This window comes from Arachis hypogaea, chromosome 1, assembly GCF_003086295.3.
Source record: "Arachis hypogaea cultivar Tifrunner chromosome 1, arahy.Tifrunner.gnm2.J5K5, whole genome shotgun sequence".
Classification (NCBI taxonomy): Eukaryota; Viridiplantae; Streptophyta; class Magnoliopsida; order Fabales; family Fabaceae; genus Arachis; species Arachis hypogaea.
The window spans coordinates 54,435,128-54,452,971 of record NC_092036.1 but is presented as its reverse complement, the minus strand read 5'-3'; the positions used below and the strand labels follow the sequence as shown (position 1 = coordinate 54,452,971).

Sequence of the window (17,844 nt, the reverse complement as noted above, 5' to 3'; positions counted from 1 at the left end):
ATTCCTCTTCCTTTTTTGTTCTCTTCTTTCTCATATGAGCAGGAACCAGGAAAAAGGCATTCTTGTTGAAGCTGATCTGGAACCTGAAAGGACTCTGAAGAGGAAACTAAGAGAAGCTAAAAAACAACAATCCAGAGATAACCTTACTGAAATTTTTGAACAACAAAAGGAGATGGCAGCCGAAAATAATAATGCAAGGAGGATGCTTGGTGACTATACTACACCTACTTCCAAGTTTGATGGAAGAAGCATCTCAATCCCTACCATTAGAGCAAACAATTTTGAGCTGAAACCTCAACTAGTTGCTCTATTGCAACAGAACTGCAACTTCTATGGACTTCCATCAGAAGATCCCTATCAGTTTTTAACTGAGTTCTTGTAGATCTGTGAGACTGTTAAGACTAATAGAATAGATCCTGAAGTCTACAGGCTCATGATTTTCCCTTTTGCTGTAAAAGACAGAGCTAGAACATGGTTAGACTCATAGCCTAAAGATAGCCTGGACTCATGGGATAAGCTGGTCGCGGCCTTCTTGGCTAAGTTCTTTTCTCCTCAAAAGTTAAGCAAGCTTAGAGTGGATGTTCAGACCTTCAAACAAAAAGATGGTGAATCCCTCTATGAAGCTTGGGAAAGATACAAACAGATAACCAAAAGGTGTCCTTCTGACATGCTTTCAGAGTGGACCATTCTGGATATATTCTATTATGGTCTATCTGAGTTCTCCAAGATGTCACTGGACCATTCTGCAGGTGAATCCATTCACCTAAAGAAAACGTCTATAGAAGCTCAAGAACTCATTGACATGGTTGCAAATAACTAGTTCATGTACACTTCTGAGAGGAATTCTGTGAGTAATGGGATGTCTCAGAGGAAGGAAGTTCTTGAAATTGATGCTCTGAATGCTATATTAGCTCAAAACAAAATATTGACTCAGCAAGTCAACATGATTTCTCAAAGTCTGAATGGATGGCAAAATGCATCCAACAGTACTAAAGAGGCATCTTCTGAAGAAGAAGCCTATGATCCTGAAAACCCTGCAATGGTAGAGGTAAATTTCATGGGTGAACCTTATGGAAATACCTATAATTTATCATGGAGAAATCATCCAAATTTCTCATGGAAGGATCAACAAAAGCCTCAACAAGGCTTTAATAATGGTGGAAGAAATAGGCTCAGCAATAGCAAGCCTTTTCCATCATATTCTCAGCAACAGACAGAGAATTCTGAGCAGATCTCCTCTAGCTTAGCAAACATAGTCTCTGATCTGTCTAAGGCCACTTTAAGTTTCATGAGTGAAACAAGATCCTCCATCAGAAATTTGGAGGCACAAGTGGGCCAACTAAGTAAGAAAGTCACTGAAACCCCTCCTAGTACTCTCCCAAGCAATACTGAAGAGAATCCAAAAAGAGAGTGCAAGGCCATTGACATAATCAACATGGCCGAACCTAGAGAGGAAGGAGAGGACGTGAATCCCAATGAGAAAGACCTCATGGGACGTCTCAAGCAAGAAGGAGTTCCCTATTGAGGACCTAAAGGAATCTGAAGGTCATATAGAGACCATAGAGATCCCATTAAACCTCCTTTTGCCATTCATGAGCTCTGAAGACTATTCTTCCTCTGAAGAGGATGAAGATGTAACGGGAGAGCAAGTTGCTCAATATCTAGGAGCCATCATGAAACTGAATGCAAAGTTATTTGGTAATGAGACTTGGGAAGGTGAACCTCCCTTGCTCATTAGTGAACTAGATACATGGGTTCAGCAAACTTTACCTCAAAAGAGACAAGATCCTGGTAAATTCTCAATACCCTGCACCATAGGCACCATGACCTTTGAGAAGGCTCTGTGTGACCTGGGGTCAAGGATAAATCTTATGCCACTCTCTGTAATGGAGAAGCTGGGGATCATTGAGGTACATCCTGCCATATTCTCATTATAGATGGCAGACAAGTTAGTAAGACAAGCTTATGGATTGGTAGAGGATGTGTTAGTGAAGGTTGAAGGCCTTTACATCCCTGCTGATTTCATAATCTTAGACACTAGGAAGGAGGAGAATGAATGCATCATCCTTGGAAGACCTTTCCTAGCCACATCAGGAGCTGTGATAGATGTTAACAGAGGAGAATTAGTCCTTCAATTGAATGGGGACTACCTTGTGTTTAAAGCTCAAGGATACTCGTCTGCAACCATAGAGAGGAAGCATGAAAAGCTTCTCTCAATATAGAGTCAAACAAAGCCCCCACAATCAAACTCTAAGTTTGGTGTTGGGAGGCCACAACCAAACTCTAAGTTTGGTGTTGAATCCCCACATTTAAACTCTAAGTTTGGTGTTGGGAGTCTACAACATTGACCTGATCACCTGTTAGGCTCCATGAGAGCCCACTGTCAAGCTAGTGACATTAAAGGAGCACTAATTGGGAGGCAACCCAATTTTTATTTATCTAATTCTATTTTTATTTTTATTGTTCTTTTATGTTTTATTAGGTTCATGATCAATGTGGAGTCACAAAACAAATACTAAAATTAAAAACAGAATCAAAAATAGCAGAAGAAATAGCACACCCTGGAGGAAGGGCTTACTGGCGTTTAAATGCCAGTAAGGAGCATCTGGCTGGTGTTCAACGCCAGAACAGAGCATGGATATGGCGTTGAATGCCAGAAACATGCAGCAATCTGGCGTTTAAACGCCATGATTGCACACTGAGGAAAGCTGGTGTTCAACGCCAAAAACATGCTGCAGACTGGCGTTGAACGCCCAAAACAAGCATAGAACTGGCGTTTAACGCCAGAAACAAGTATCAATCTGGTGTTAAACGCCAGGATTGCATGCAAAGGGCGTTTTGCACGCCTCATTGCTGCAGGGATGTAAATCCTTGACACCTCAGGATCTGTGGACCCCACAGGATCATCTCAGGATCTGTGGACCCCACAGGATCCTTACCTACCTCAACTTACCTTTTCTCTTCTTCACACAATCTAATAACATTCTTCCCCAAACACCCTTCACCAATCAACTCAATCTCTCTTCCCAATTACCCTTTCACCACTCACATCCATCCACTCTTCCCCATAAACCCCACCAATCTTCAAAATTCAAAATCTCTTTCCCACCCAAACCCACCCTAAATGGCCGAACCTACTCCCTCTCCCTTCACTATATAAACCCGTCTACCCTTCTTCATTTTCACACACCACAACCCTCTCTTCTTCACCTTGGCCGAATACACATCTCTCTCTTTCCTCTATATTTTCTTTTTCTTCTTCTTTTCTTTCTTCTTTTGCTCGAGGGCAAGCAATATTCTAAGTTTGGTGTGGTAAAAGCATAGCTTTTTTTGTTTTTCCATAACCACTTATGGCACCTAAGGCCGGAGAAACCTCTAGAAAAAGGAAAGGGAAGACAAAAGCTTCCACCTCCGAGTCATGGGAGATGGAGAGATTCATCTCAAGGGTCCATAGCTCAGTAGTAGAGCATTTGACTGCACATCAAGAGAGCCCACTCATGAACCTCAACAAGAGCATGAGGAATTCCCTCATCAAGAAATCCCTGAGATGCCTCAAGGGATATATTTTTCTCCACACAATTATTGGGAGCAACTAAGGATAGGAGCACCAAAATCACTAGGGATCAAGCAACAAAGGCAAGGAAGAGATATAGAAGAGCTCAAAAGCGCCATTGGTTATTTAAGAGGAAGACGCCACCCATACTAAGATGGACTCATTCCTTAACTTCCTTGTTCATATTTCTCTGTTTTTCGACTTTTAAGCTTCATGTTTGTCTATGTTTGTGTCTTTACATCATGATCATTAGTGTTTAGTAACTATGTCTTAAGGCTATGAATAATTCCATGAATCCTTCACCTCTCTTAAATGAAAAAAAATGTTTCTAATAAAAAAGAACAAGAAGTACATGAGTTTCGAATTCATCCTTGAAATTAGTTTAATTATATTGATGTGGTGACAATACCTTTTGTTTTCTGAATGAATACTTGAACAATGCATATTTTTTATCTTGTTGTTTATAAATGTTAAAATTGTTGGCTCTTGAAAGAATGATGAACAAGAGAAATGTTATTGATAATCTAAAAAATCATGAAATTGATTCTTGAAGCAAGAAAAAGCAGTGAAAAAGCAAAAACTTGCGAAAAAAAAGTGGCAAAAAAATAAAATAAAAGAAAAAGAAAAGTAAGCAGAAAAAGCCAATAGCCCTTAAAACCAAAAGGCAAGGGTAAAAAGGATCCAAGGCTTTGAGCATCAATGGATACGAGGGCCCAAAGAAATAAAATCCATGCATAAGCGGCTAAATCAAGCTGTCCCTAACCATGTGCTTATGGCATGCAGGTCCAAGTGAAAAACTTGAGACTGAGTGGTTAAAGTCATGTTCCAAAGCAAAAGAGTGTGCTTAAGAGCTCTGGACACCTCTAACTGGGGACTTTAGCAAAGCTATGTCACAATCTGAAAAGGTTCACCCAGTCATGTGTCTGTGGCATTTATGTATCCGGTGGTAATACTGGAAAATAAAGTGCTTAGGGCCACGACCAAGACTCATAAAAGTAGCTATGTTCAAGAATCAACATACTTAACTAAGTGAATCAATAACACTATCTGAACTCTAAATTCCTATAGATGCCAATCATTCTAAACTTCAAGGGATAAAGTGAGATGCCAAAACTGTTCAGAAGCAAAAAACTGCAAGTCTTGCTCATCTAATTAGAACTAATATTCATTAATATTTTGGGATTTATACTATATTCTCTTCTTTTTATCCTATTTAATTTTCATTTGCTTGGGGACAAGCAACAATTTAAGTTCGGTGTTGTGATGAGCGGATAATTTATACGCTTTTTGGCATTATTTTTAGGTAGTTTTTAGCAGGATCTAGCTAAATTCATTAGTTTTTATGCTAAATTCACATTAGTTTTTATGCTAAATTCACATTTCTGGACTTTACTATGACTTTGTGTGTTTTTTTATGATTTCAGATATTTTCTGTCTGAAATTGAGGGACCTGAGCAAAACTCTGATAGAAGGCTGACAAAGGACTGCTAATGCTGTTGGATTCTGACCTCCCTGCATTTGAAATGGGTTTTTTGGAGCTACACAACTACAAATGGCGCGCTCTCAACGGCGTTAGAAAGTAGATATCCAGAGCTTTCCCGCAATATATAATAGTCCATACTTTATTCGAGATTAGATAACGTAAACTGGCATTCAACGCCAGTTCCATGCTGCATTCTGGAGTCAAACGCCAGAAACACGTCACGAACCAGAGTTAAACGCCAAAAACACGTTACAACTTGGCGTTTAACTCCAAAAGAAGCCTCTGCACGTGTAAAGCTCAAGCTCAGCCCAAGCACACACCAAAGTGGGCCTCGGAAGTGAATTTCTGCATTAATTACATATTTCTGTAAACCCTAGTAGCTAGTCTAGTATAAATAGGACATTTTACTATTGTATTATACATCTGGATTTTACATCTTTGATCACATTTGGAGGCTGGCCATTCGGCCATGCCTGGACCACCATCACTAATGTATTTTCAATGGTGGAGTTTTTACACACCATAGATTAAAGGTGTGGAGCTCTGATGTACCTCGAGTTTTAATGTAATTACTACTATTTTCTATTCAATTCAGTTTATTCCTGTTCTAAGATATTCGTTGCACTTAACCATGATGAATGTGATGATCCGTGACACTCATCATCATTCTCACTTATGAACGCGTCACTGACAACCACTTCCGTTCTACCTTAGACCGAACGCATATCTCTTGGATTCCTTAATCAGAATCTTCATGGTATAAGTTAAAATTGTTGGCGGCATTCATGAGAATCCGAAAGGTCTAAACCTTCTCTGTGGTATTCCGAGTAGGATTCAGGGATTGAATGACTGTGACGAGCTTCAAACTCGCAATTGTTGGGCGTGATGACAAACGCAAAAGAATCAATGGATTCTATTCCGACATGATCGAGAACCGACAGATGATTAGTCGTGTTGTGACAAGAGCATTTTGACCTTTTTCACTGAGAGGATGGGATGTAGCCATTGACAATGGTGATGCCCTACATACAACTTGCCATGGAAAGGAGTAAGAAGGATTGAAAGTAAGATAGCAGTATGTTGCAGAGATTCAACAGGGTCAAAGCATCTCCATACACTTGTCTGAAATTCTCACCAATGGATTTACATAAGTATTTCTATCTTTATTTTCTGTTTATTTATTATTACTATTCAAAAATTCCATAACCATTTATTATCCGCCTAACTGAGATTTACAAGATGACCATAGCTTGCTTCTTACCAAAAATATCCGTGGGATCGACCCTTACTCACGTAAGGTTTATTACTTGGACGACCCAGTGCACTTGCTGGTTAGTTGTGCGAAGTTGTGAACAAAGTGCTGAGTTAGTAGATGCACATACCAAGTTGAATGCCATTGTTAGATATCACAATTTCGTGCACCAGTATCCAATGTTGAACGTGGCTTTGAGTTCCTTCAATTTTGGCCTTCTGTTTTACTCCAGGCATTGCACGCAGGAAATCTCATGTGGGATGCGAATTGGGTGTTGTGCATATGCATGCTACATGCGTACGCATGATGCCTCTTAATCCTCTTGTTGTGCGTACGCATGCTTCATGCGTACAGATGATAGTCCATACACCACATTGATGCTTTCATGTCCTACGTTAAAATGGGGGTCATATGTACGCAGGAATAAGCATATTCTGCCACTTGTGCGTACGCATGACGACTTCTGTTTTGGCGTTGGACGCCAATGTTCCCACATTGCACGTTGAAGGACCTAGTGCCCCTGGGAGGGCATAATTGGTTGTCATGGCATGCTTACCCTCCCATGTTGCACGTGAAACTTGATTTCCACACAAGGAGCTTTCTATTTAGTTTACAGAGCTTTCTGTTTGCTCTTCTATTCTTGCTTTTTCTTGCTCAAAGTGATTCCTGGCCTCCTTTTTCTTTAATCTTCACCAATTATGTTCTAAATTCTTCTGTAATCAATGAATACACACTAACTCAAGGTATCGCTCAATTAATCATGAAATCACTACTTATCTTCCAATAATTCTTTATTTATTGAATGAAATTCTAAGAGAAAAATACTAAAGATGCAAACGCATCAAAGGAAATCCATGGATTTCTAGAAGAAAGTTAATCAGACCAGTCTTAATCTCAAAGTTGGCATCCAAGTCAAGATATCAAACTTGGAGCGGTTGAACAGTAATGTCAGGGGGCTCCCGCTTCTTTAAGAGTAATTCTCCTTGGGACAACCATATCTTCAACATTTGTATCAGTTGAGGAGGCATCAAAAGTATCAACAGAGGAATATATGGTTCCTTCCTTGAATGAGGACTCAGAGTCAATCTCAGAAGGAGAAGGAGAATCGGTAGAAGCTACTTCACTATCTACAAAAGCCAACTGGCATCGAGCTTGCCTAATATGTAACATGGTTCTTTCAATCTCTAGATCAAAATGGGTTAAGCTCGGTTTCGATAATGACTGCGTCATTCAACGTAGAAAGCATAGAGTTCATGCAATTATTATGATAAAAAGAAATAACCAAAGGAAAGTAACAACTAATTACTACTAAATAGAAATCTTAACTATTAACAAAACATTAAAACAATAAAAAAGTAGACTATTCACAATATGCACATATTAATAATAACCAACAATATGGCACACATATGCAAAGTCCCTAGCAATAGCGCCAAAAACTTGACATGGGCTAATCACTGATTTAGAAATTCACCAGTTTAAAACTCAATTACGTCGCAAGTATTGTCTAAACTGGTAACCAACTCACAATCAAAGTTTAAAAGATTGTCACAAAAATCCAATAAAAAATGGGGAGTTGAATCCCCGGTCATTCTCCCTTGGACTTGCAATTGAATGCACATCATTGGTTATAGAATTTAAGGGTTTGAATATGAATGAGGAAAGCTAGAAATTAAAGATCAATCAACAACAAAAATGCAATAAGTAAAGGCAACAAGCAAGTAAACAACTATCTAGTAAGCATCCAATTGAGATGGCAACAATTTAAGAAGTAACTACACTAGGAAGCAATGGAATTACACTAAAAATACTAAGAGAATCGAATTGATAAAAGAGATGATAATCAAATATTTAAAAGGTCTTTTCTAGGGTTGAGAATTTAGGCTTCCTATCTGATGAACGAATAATTTATACGCATTTTGGCATTGTTTTTAGGTAGTTTTTAGTATAATTTAGTTAATTTTTAGTAAATAATTATTAGTTTTTAAGCAAAACTCACATTTCTGGACTTTATTATGAGTTTGTGTGTTTTTCTGTGATTTCAGGTATTTTCTGGCTGAAATTGAGAAAGTGGTTGTTAGGCACGCGTTCATAAGTGAGAATGGTGATGAGTGTCACTTGATCAGAAAAAGCCAATAGCCCTTTAAACCAAAAGGCAAGGGTAAAAGAGGATCCAAGGTTTTGAGCATTAATGGATAGGAGGGCCCAAAGGAATAAAATCCTGGCCTAAGCGGCTAAATCAAGCTGTCCCTAACCATGTGCTTGTGTCATGAAGGTCTAAGTGAAAAGCTTGAGACTGAGTGGTTAAAGTCGTGGTCCAACAAAAGAGTGTGCTTAAGAACTCTGGACACCTATAACTGGGGACTTTAGCAAAGCTGAGTCACAATCAGAAACGTTTCACCCAGTTATGTGTTTGTGGCATTTATGTATCCGGTGGTAATACTGGAAAACAAAGTGCTTAGGGTCACGGCCAAGACTCATACAGTAGTTGTGTTCAAGAATCAATATACTGAACTAGGAGAATAAATAACACTATCTAAATTCTGAATTCCTATAGATGCCAATCATTCTGAATTTCAAAGGATAAAGTGAGATACCAAAACTGTTCAGAAGCAAAAAGCTACTGAACAATTGGAGCTACAGAATCCCAATTGGCGTTTAACTACAAGAAAAGCCTATGCACGTGGAAGCTTCAATGCTCAGTCCAAGCACACACCAAGTGGGCCTCGGAAGTGAATTTCTACATCATTTACTTATTTCTGTAAACCCTAGGTTATAAATAGGACCTTTTACTATTGTATTTTCATCTTTTTTATCATCTTTGATCTTGGGATCAGGCCTTTGAACCTTTTTTCGATTGTTTCATGTTATTTGGGAGACATGGCCATTCGGCCATGTCTAGACCTTGTTCTTATGTATTTTCAACGGTGGAGTTTCTACACATCATAGATTAAGGTGTGGAGCTCTGCTGTTCCTCATGAATTAATGCAATTACTACTGTTTTCTATTTAATTCAAGCTTATTCTTATTCTAAGATATCCATTCGCACTTCAACATGATGAATGTGATGATCAAGTGACACTCATCACCATTCTCACTTATGAACGTGTGCCTGATAACCACTTTCGTTCTACCTGAAAACAAGCTTGAATGCATATCTCTTGGCCTCCTGGTTCACGATGCATGGTTGCCTCTCCTGACAACAGAGCCTTCCATTCCATGCGATCAGAGTCTTCGTGGTATAAGCTAGAATCAAATGGGCAGCATTCTTGAGATCCGAAAAGTCTAAACCTTGTCTGTGGTATTCCGAGTAGGATTTGGGATAGGATGACTGTGATGAGCTTCAAACTCGCGATTGCTGGGCACAATGACAGTGTACAAAAGGATCAATGGATCTTATTCTGACACGATTGAGAACCAACAGATGATTAGCTCTACGTAACCCATAGCCGGACCATTTTTACTGAGAGGACAGACGGTAGCTATTGACAACAGTGATCCCCAACATCCAGCTTGCCATGGAAGGGAGTACGCATGATTGGATGAAGGTAGTAGGAAAACAGAGATTCAGGAGGAATAAAGCATCTCCATATACTTATCTGAAATTCCCACCAATGAATTGCATAAGTATCTCTATCTTATTTCATGTCTTATTCATCTTTTAATTATCAAAACCCCAAAACAATTTGAATCTGCCTGACTGAGATTTACAAGATGACCATAGCTTGTTTCAAGCCGACAATCTCCGTGGGATCGACCCTTACTCACGTAAGGTATTACTTGGACGACCCAGTGTACTTGCTGGTCAGCTACGTGGAGTTGTGAAGAAAGTGTGTGAGATTACGATTTCACGTACCACTATCCTTGTTATAAACCACAAACATGGCAATTATTAAGAGCTATTCTCACTTCATCATCCCTTAACATCAGAAAAAATTCAAGTAGAAATAATTGATCTCAATCCACAAATCCTAATCAACTTATTAATTATGTTTGATAAAAGACTAGTGTTAGTAGAAATCAAATCAATAACAACCCTCAATTACCAATCAATATCAGACATTGATAACTCAAGGATCCCAAATTACTTAACCCCAAGCCAAGAATTCAAAAATCTACTCCAGAGCTGAAGTAAACATTTCATCAAACACCTAGTGAGCAATAAGAGAAAACATCATGAGATTGTAAAAATTGATCAAAATTAAATCCAATTAATACCTGATGAGCGGATAATTTATACGCTTTTTGGTATTGTTTTTAGGTAGTTTTTAGTATGTTTTAGTTACTTTTTAGTATAATTAGTTTTTATACAAAAATTACCTGAGCAAAAGTCTGATTTAGAGACTGAGAAAGGACTGCAGATGTTGTTGGATTCTGACCCTCCTGCACTCGAAGTGAATTTTCTGGAGCTACAGAAACCTAATTACATTGGAAAGTAGACATCTTAGACTTTCCAGAAATGCATAATAGTCCATACTTTGCCTGAGTTTTGATGGCCTAAACTGGCGTCCAAACGCCCACTAGAGATCCCTTTCTGGCGTTTAACGCCAAAACTGGCACCAGAACTAGAGTTAAATGCCCAAATCGGCATCCAAGCTGGGGTTTAACTCCAAGAATAGCCTATGCACATGAAAGCTTCAAAGCTCATCCCAAACACACACCAAGTGGGCCCCAAAAGTGGATTTCTGCACTATCTGCACTTAGTTACTTATTTTCTATAATCCCTAGTAACTAGTTTAGTATAAATGGCCCTTTTGACTATTGTATTTCATCTTTGGATCATCTTTTGATCACTTTGAGGGAGGTTGGCCATTCGGCCATGCCTAGACCTTTTTTCTTATGTATATTTTAACGGTGGAGTTTCTACACCTCATAGATTAAGGAGAGGAGCTCTACTGTTCTTTATGAATTAATGCAAGTACTATTATTTTTCTTTCAATTCACGCCTACTTCTTCTCCAAGATATACTCTCGTACTTATTTCAGTTAAGTTAGAATGAAGGGGTGACCCGTGACAATCACCCACTATCTTCGTTATTCGCTTAGCCAAGATCCGCGTGCCTGACAACCACAAGCGGTTGATGATCGGATTCTTGACGGTTTAGAATTCATCTAATGAAGTCTCGTTGTAAAGTATAGTTTCCAAACCAATCAATAATCCTTTCATGCAAAAATTTTGGTTATCACAAGTAACAAACCCCAAATAAGAATTAACCAGAGTATTTGGACTCCGGGTCGTCTCACGAGAAATTGCAATGAAGTGCTCAATTATTGGCTATGAAGTATATTTTGGGGTTTTTGAGATTTTGGACAAGAAATGTAAATAGTAATGAAAATAAACTAACAACTAACAAAGCTCTTGGTAAGATATAAAAACTAGAAGTCCTATCCTAGTTATCCTCCTTAATTGTGATCACAAATTGTCCATTGCTACCACTTAGTTAAACTCTAACCAAGGAGGAAAGTCAAGTGGATGAATCAACTTGATTCCACAAGTCCTAGCCAACTCCCAAGGGAAAGACTAGCATTAGTGGTATCCAAATCAATTAGCAACTTCCAATTGTCAATCAATCAAAGGAATTAGATAACCCAAGCGTCACTAATTACTCCACCTAGGCCAAGAGTAAAGAGAACTAACAAGAGAAATAGAAAAGTACTCTTGGCTAGACATAGGTAATTGAGATTACCATCCTTGTCTACAAACCATATATTGATAATTATGAGAGGCCAACCTATTAAGTCTACTTCCAAAGCCTTAAGTACGTAATATCTACTCCTAGGCTTGAAGTACGTCAAATAGGCTTGATCACATCAACCCATAATTCCCAACCTGCCTACTAATTAGATTAGTAGTGGGTTGGCATCAATGAGTATCAAATTGATCACCAAGGGTTCTCAAATCACCAATTCAATGAGACCCAATGACTCAAGGTCACCCAATTCTCTTAGCCTAGGCCAAGAGTAGAGGAAACTACTCAAAAACTAGAGAAAATATTTCATCAAATACCTAGAGTTCAAGAAAAGTAAACATCACCAAATGCAAAAATTAACAAGATCCATAACTACCATAAGCATGAAATCAACAATAGCAAGCAAGATCAACATAAAAGAAACATAGAAACATGAAATTGTATTAAAAAAATCAAGATCCAATGATGTTCATCAACATAAAAGAGAGTAAAATTAGAAACTAACAAATAAAACTAGAAGATCCATGATGTAATAACAAGAAATTAAGAGGAAAAGCTAAATCAAAACAAGAATCAAAGGTTGTATTTAAGAAAATTAAACCTAAACTACCCTAAAATCTAGAGAGAGGAGAGAGCCCCTCTCTCTAGAATTTTCCCTAAAACATTATGAAAACTAAACTATGACTACTTGGTTCATTCCCCCCCCAATTTTTAGGTTCAATAGCATCAGAAATGAGTTGAATTGGGCCCAAAATGAGCTAGAAATCGCTAGCCACTAGTTGCTCTTTAGTGGGTCACGTGCTCAATCGGTGCATCCACGCACATTGCACATGCACTCCCCTATACACAAACCAACATATGGCAAAATTTATATCATTTTGAAGCCCCAGATGTTAGCTTTCCAATGCAACTGGAACCGCCTCATTTGGACCTCTGTAGCTCAAGTTATGGTTGTTTGAGTGTGAAGAGGTCATGCTTGACAGCTTTACGGTTCCTTCATTTCTTCATGAGTTCTCCCACTTTGCATGCTTTTCTCCTCACTTCTTCCATCCAATACTTGCCTTATGAACCTGAAATTACTCAAAAAAACATATCAAGGTATCAAATGGAATTAAAGTGAATTAAAATCACTAATTTTAGGGTCTAAAAAACATGTTTTCACATTTAAGCACAAATCAAGGGAGAATTACAAAACCATGCTATTTCATTGAATAAATGTGAGAAAAGGTGATAAAATCCCCTAAAATAAGCACAAGATAAACCACAAAATCGGGGTTTATCAAATCTCGCCACACTTAAACCAAGCATGTCCTCATGCTAAGAGTAAAGAAGGACAAGAAAAGGGTATGAACATTTATTCAATACAAATAAACTATATAAATCTATCTATATGCATGCAACTAAATGCAAAATGATTCTATCTACTTGGTTAAAAGTAAATCAATCTCCAAGAACATATATAAGCAAGTAGGGCAAAGGTCATATGACGACTCACAAACTCTACCAATTCAAATATCAAAATGAAGTTCAAATAGACTTGCAAGAAGAAAGCTCATGAAAGCCGAGAACAAGGAATTGAGCATCGAACCCTCACCGGAAGTGTATCCGCTCTAATCGCTCTAGTGTATAGGGTCGATCCACTCAATTTTCTTCTAATCATGCTTTCCAATATTTGTTTTTCATCTAACAATCAACAATTATTCAATGCATGCATACATTCATCATGAGAACTTATTCATAGGTTGTAATGGGGCTAGGGTAAAGGTAGGGATGTATATGGTCAAGTGAGCTTGAAAATTGCATCTTTGATTATCCTAAGCTCTCACCAAACACATATAACAACCTATACAACTCTAATACACAACCTAGCTATCCATGGTTCCCACTTTTTCACATACTCATGCATTCTTTTTAATTCATATTCCATATGCATTGATTTTTATTGAACTTTACTTTGGGGCATTTTGTCCCCTTTTTATTTCTATATATATATATATATATATATATATATATATATATATATATATATATATTCTTTATCATTTTTTTCACTTTTTTTTGTTTTCTATTTTTTTTTCAAAAGTATATACAAACGTATCAATGCATATGGTTTTACATATAGTGCATGAATATGTACCCAATTCCCAATATTTTCAACAAAAATAAAAATTACACTTTTACCTCAACCAATGTCCCAAGTTTTCTATACCCAAATGATACACACCCTCACTAGCCTAAGCTAATCAAAGATCCAAATTAAGGACATTTATTGTTTTTCACTTAGGGGTAGTGATGTGCTAAAATTAAGAACAAAAGTTATTAAATAGGCTCAAATTTGGCTAACAATGGTTGATGAAAGGTAGACTATTTGGATAAGTGAGCTAAATGAAATGATGGCCTCAATCATATAAATGCATGTATACATGGAATAATGGAAATATAGAATCAAACAAAGCAAGGATTACAATCATAGAAAGAGAATAATGCACACAAGAATGGAAAATAAGTGGTTATAAGATGTAATCACACAATTGGCTCAAAACTCACATGCTTGTGTTCTTAGCTCAAAAACCATGTTCCAAAATACATTCTTCAAGCAAGTTCAACAAATTTTTTTTTCAAATTGGTAGGGTGTCCTAAAAATAATTTTTCTTGGAAAAGAAATCATCACCCTAACCAAGTAGTCCTAACATGGAAAGAAGTGGTAAAATATGTACAAGTTCTAACTAACATGCACCCTAACATGCAATGCAACAACTAACTACAAAGGAAATTAAGAATTGGTGTTGAAAAGGAAGTTGTTACCCATGGAGGTCGGTCGGACGACCTCCCCGCACTTAAAAATTTGCACCGTCCTCGGTGCATGCAAAGAAGGGCAAGGTGGACGGGTTGTTACAATTGATGAGCTTCTTCAAAGGGTTGTGCGAATGGACTTGTTTGTTGCCTCAATTAAAAGCTTTCCTTTCTCCCTTCTTGGTGGCCAACCCAAAAGGAAAGAAAAGGAAAGAAAATTAAGCCTACAACAAAGATAGCAAAGCATATAGAACATAGGCGGGGGCTAATGCCAAATAAGAGTAAGGGTTTCACTACATGGTAGCTAAGCATGTAAGTGAGAAAATAATATGGACAAATGGCATACAATATCGAACAAGTCAAGAGGCACCAAAATAATGCAAGGAATTCTCAACAATTGAGTAAGAAGATGCAACACCATTATTAAAATGAGAAACTAAAAAAAAAGGTAAAAATAAGCTATAAAAACAAAATGAAAATGGAAAGAATAGAAGTATACAAATGCAATGGAGAAAAGAAAATGGAAGAGAGGGAAAACACTTTTTTTTCATCGGTGCGGACGTGCCAGGTGCGTGCATGCGCGGACTGTAGGCACAGAATAGGCACAAAAGTGGCACAACTCTCTGGAAAATGTACCAAGAGTACAGATGGGTGATCGACGTGCGCGCGCATGGTGCGCTTGCACGTCGATCCGCGAATTGCCAAAAGGCGCGCGCCAGGTGCGCGCACGCGTGGATTGGTTTGTGCCTCAGGCATGGTGCTGGCGCAGTGTAGGCGCAACTCTCGGGTCAATGTATGGAGGAGTGAGTATTTCCAATCCACGCATCCACGCACATGGCGCGCTCGCATGGATGGTCGAAAATGCTTGAGGCGCGCGTACGCGCCAGGTGTGCACACGCGCGGGTTGGTGCTCTGTTTTTCAAATAAATTTTCATGTTCTTGAACCAATCCAAGCATTTCAAACCTCCAAACAGCTACCCAAACACCATAAAACCTTATTCAACCTACTAGACTACCAAATAAACTCAACAAACCAATAAAAACAAGAAATTAAACTAATTTACCAATATGTACAAAAGAGAAAATGAAAAGATGTTACCATAGTGGGTTGTCTCCCCCTAGCACTTTTGTTTATTGTACTTAAGTTGGACATTTAGGAGGCTCCTTGTCATGGTGGCTTATGCTTGTATTCATCCTTGAACCTCCAAGAATGCCTGCTCCTCAAACGGTTGTCAGAATTTCCAACCATCTTCACCAAGCTTGGGTGAGGTTCTTCCCAAGATATGAGCTCCCAAAATTGGTCTTGATGTTGTGATCCGGGATCCCATATCTTATTTTCACACCCATATTCAAATTGATCATCACAATTCCAATTGGGTGGTAAGTACATAGAATTCTCCTTTAGGCATCCAAACCTCCTCCTAGACCCAAACAATTTAGCTCTACACCAACCATTGCTCCTAAACCTTGAGGGTTCAACCTTAATGAGCCCAACATTGTTTTTCCAACCACTACACAATTCTCTCCTACTCTTAACTCCACAAAGAGCTCTAAGTTGACCATCATTTTCAATCAACCCATATTCAAGTGAGAAGGTAAAGCTTAGGGATAAGAATTTTACCCACTTTAATGTTGTGTTGGATGATGGCGACTTAGGAAGGGGGACCTCCCCACACTTAGCTAATGCGAGATCTATTCCCTTGTGCTCTTCCTTTATTACCTCCACCTCTTTACAACTTTCCTCAACTTTAACCTCTTCCACTTGGTGGCTCTCTTCCAATTCAATCTCTTCTTCATTGCTCACCAAGGGCATGTGAGGTGAGGTATCTTCTTCTTTGATCTTAATTTCAAGCTCAAGAGGAGAGGATTCAATTGTAGATAAGAAATTCTCAATGATTGAATCCATCTCTTGATCAACCTCTTCCAATCTTTCATCACTCATACTATGCCTTGGAGGTTGCACATTATCCTCCTCAACATCAAATTCAAGCCCATTAGAAGAAGGCTCAACAACTTCCATAAAATCTTCAATAACATTACTTGGTGTGGAAGTGTTCTCAAGCTTGAAATCCACCTCTTGTTCAACTTCGCCTAACTCTTCAACCACTTCTTCTTCATTAATAATCTTTTCCTCCTCCACTTGTTGCAAGACATACCCCATGTCCTTGTCCTCATGTTGAGATTCTAAAATCTCCTTCATGCTCCTTTCTTCAGTTGATTTCTCACACTCATCCGTGGAGATGCTTTGTTTGTTGCATGAGTCCCATGAGTCCAAGGTAGCGATAATGTTAGCAAACTGATCCATGATTTTTTCAAATATGGGAGGTGATTCATCTTGTGGTTGAGAGTTCTCATACATTGGAGGTGGTTCATCTTGGTAATAGTATGGAGGTGGTGGTTCTTGAGGGTATTGGTGGTGGAATTGGGGTGGTTCTTCATATGATTCATAAGGTGGTTGGTATGGTGGATATGGATTAGGGTCATAATGAGGTATTTGGTGGTATGGGGCTTGTGAGTAAGGTGGTTTAAAATCATGTTGAGGGGGTGGTTCATACGCATTTGGTGGTGGTTGTTGACAATCACAATAAGGGTCACCACATCCATTAGATTGATATGCATTAGGATAAGAGTTATACCCATAAGGAGTTGGAGGTTGTTGCCAAGAGGGTTGATCAATCCCTTGAGGCTCCTCCCATCTTTGGTTGTACCCAAATCCTTGATGCATATTGTCATGGTAGCTCCCATTTCCTACAACATAATTTGAGCCAAACTCATAGCCAAAGTGAGGATGAGAATTCATAATAGCAAATAAACACAAAATCTAACAAAAATAAGCAACAAAGTCCTAAAGCTAACAAAAACTAACAAACAAACAAAAGGCAAACATATTCACATATTCACAATAGCCAATAACATAACACCATTGCAACTCCCCGGCAACGGCGCCATTTTGATGATCGGATTCTTGATGGTTTAGAATTCATCTAATGGAGTCTCGTTGTAAAGTATAGTTTCCAAACCAATCAATAATCCTTTCATGCAAAAATTTTGGTTGTCACAAGTAACAAATCCCA

At 38.4% G+C, this 17,844-nt stretch overlaps 1 non-coding gene across 1 annotated transcript; it reads right to left on the bottom strand.

Moving 5' to 3' along the window:
- Positions 1-565: 565 nt before the first annotated feature.
- On the bottom strand, positions 566-673 carry LOC112712986 (small nucleolar RNA R71). The gene has a single exon (XR_003158015.1). It is a non-coding gene; the product is annotated as a small nucleolar RNA R71 (small nucleolar RNA).
- Positions 674-17,844: the final 17,171 nt, after the last annotated feature.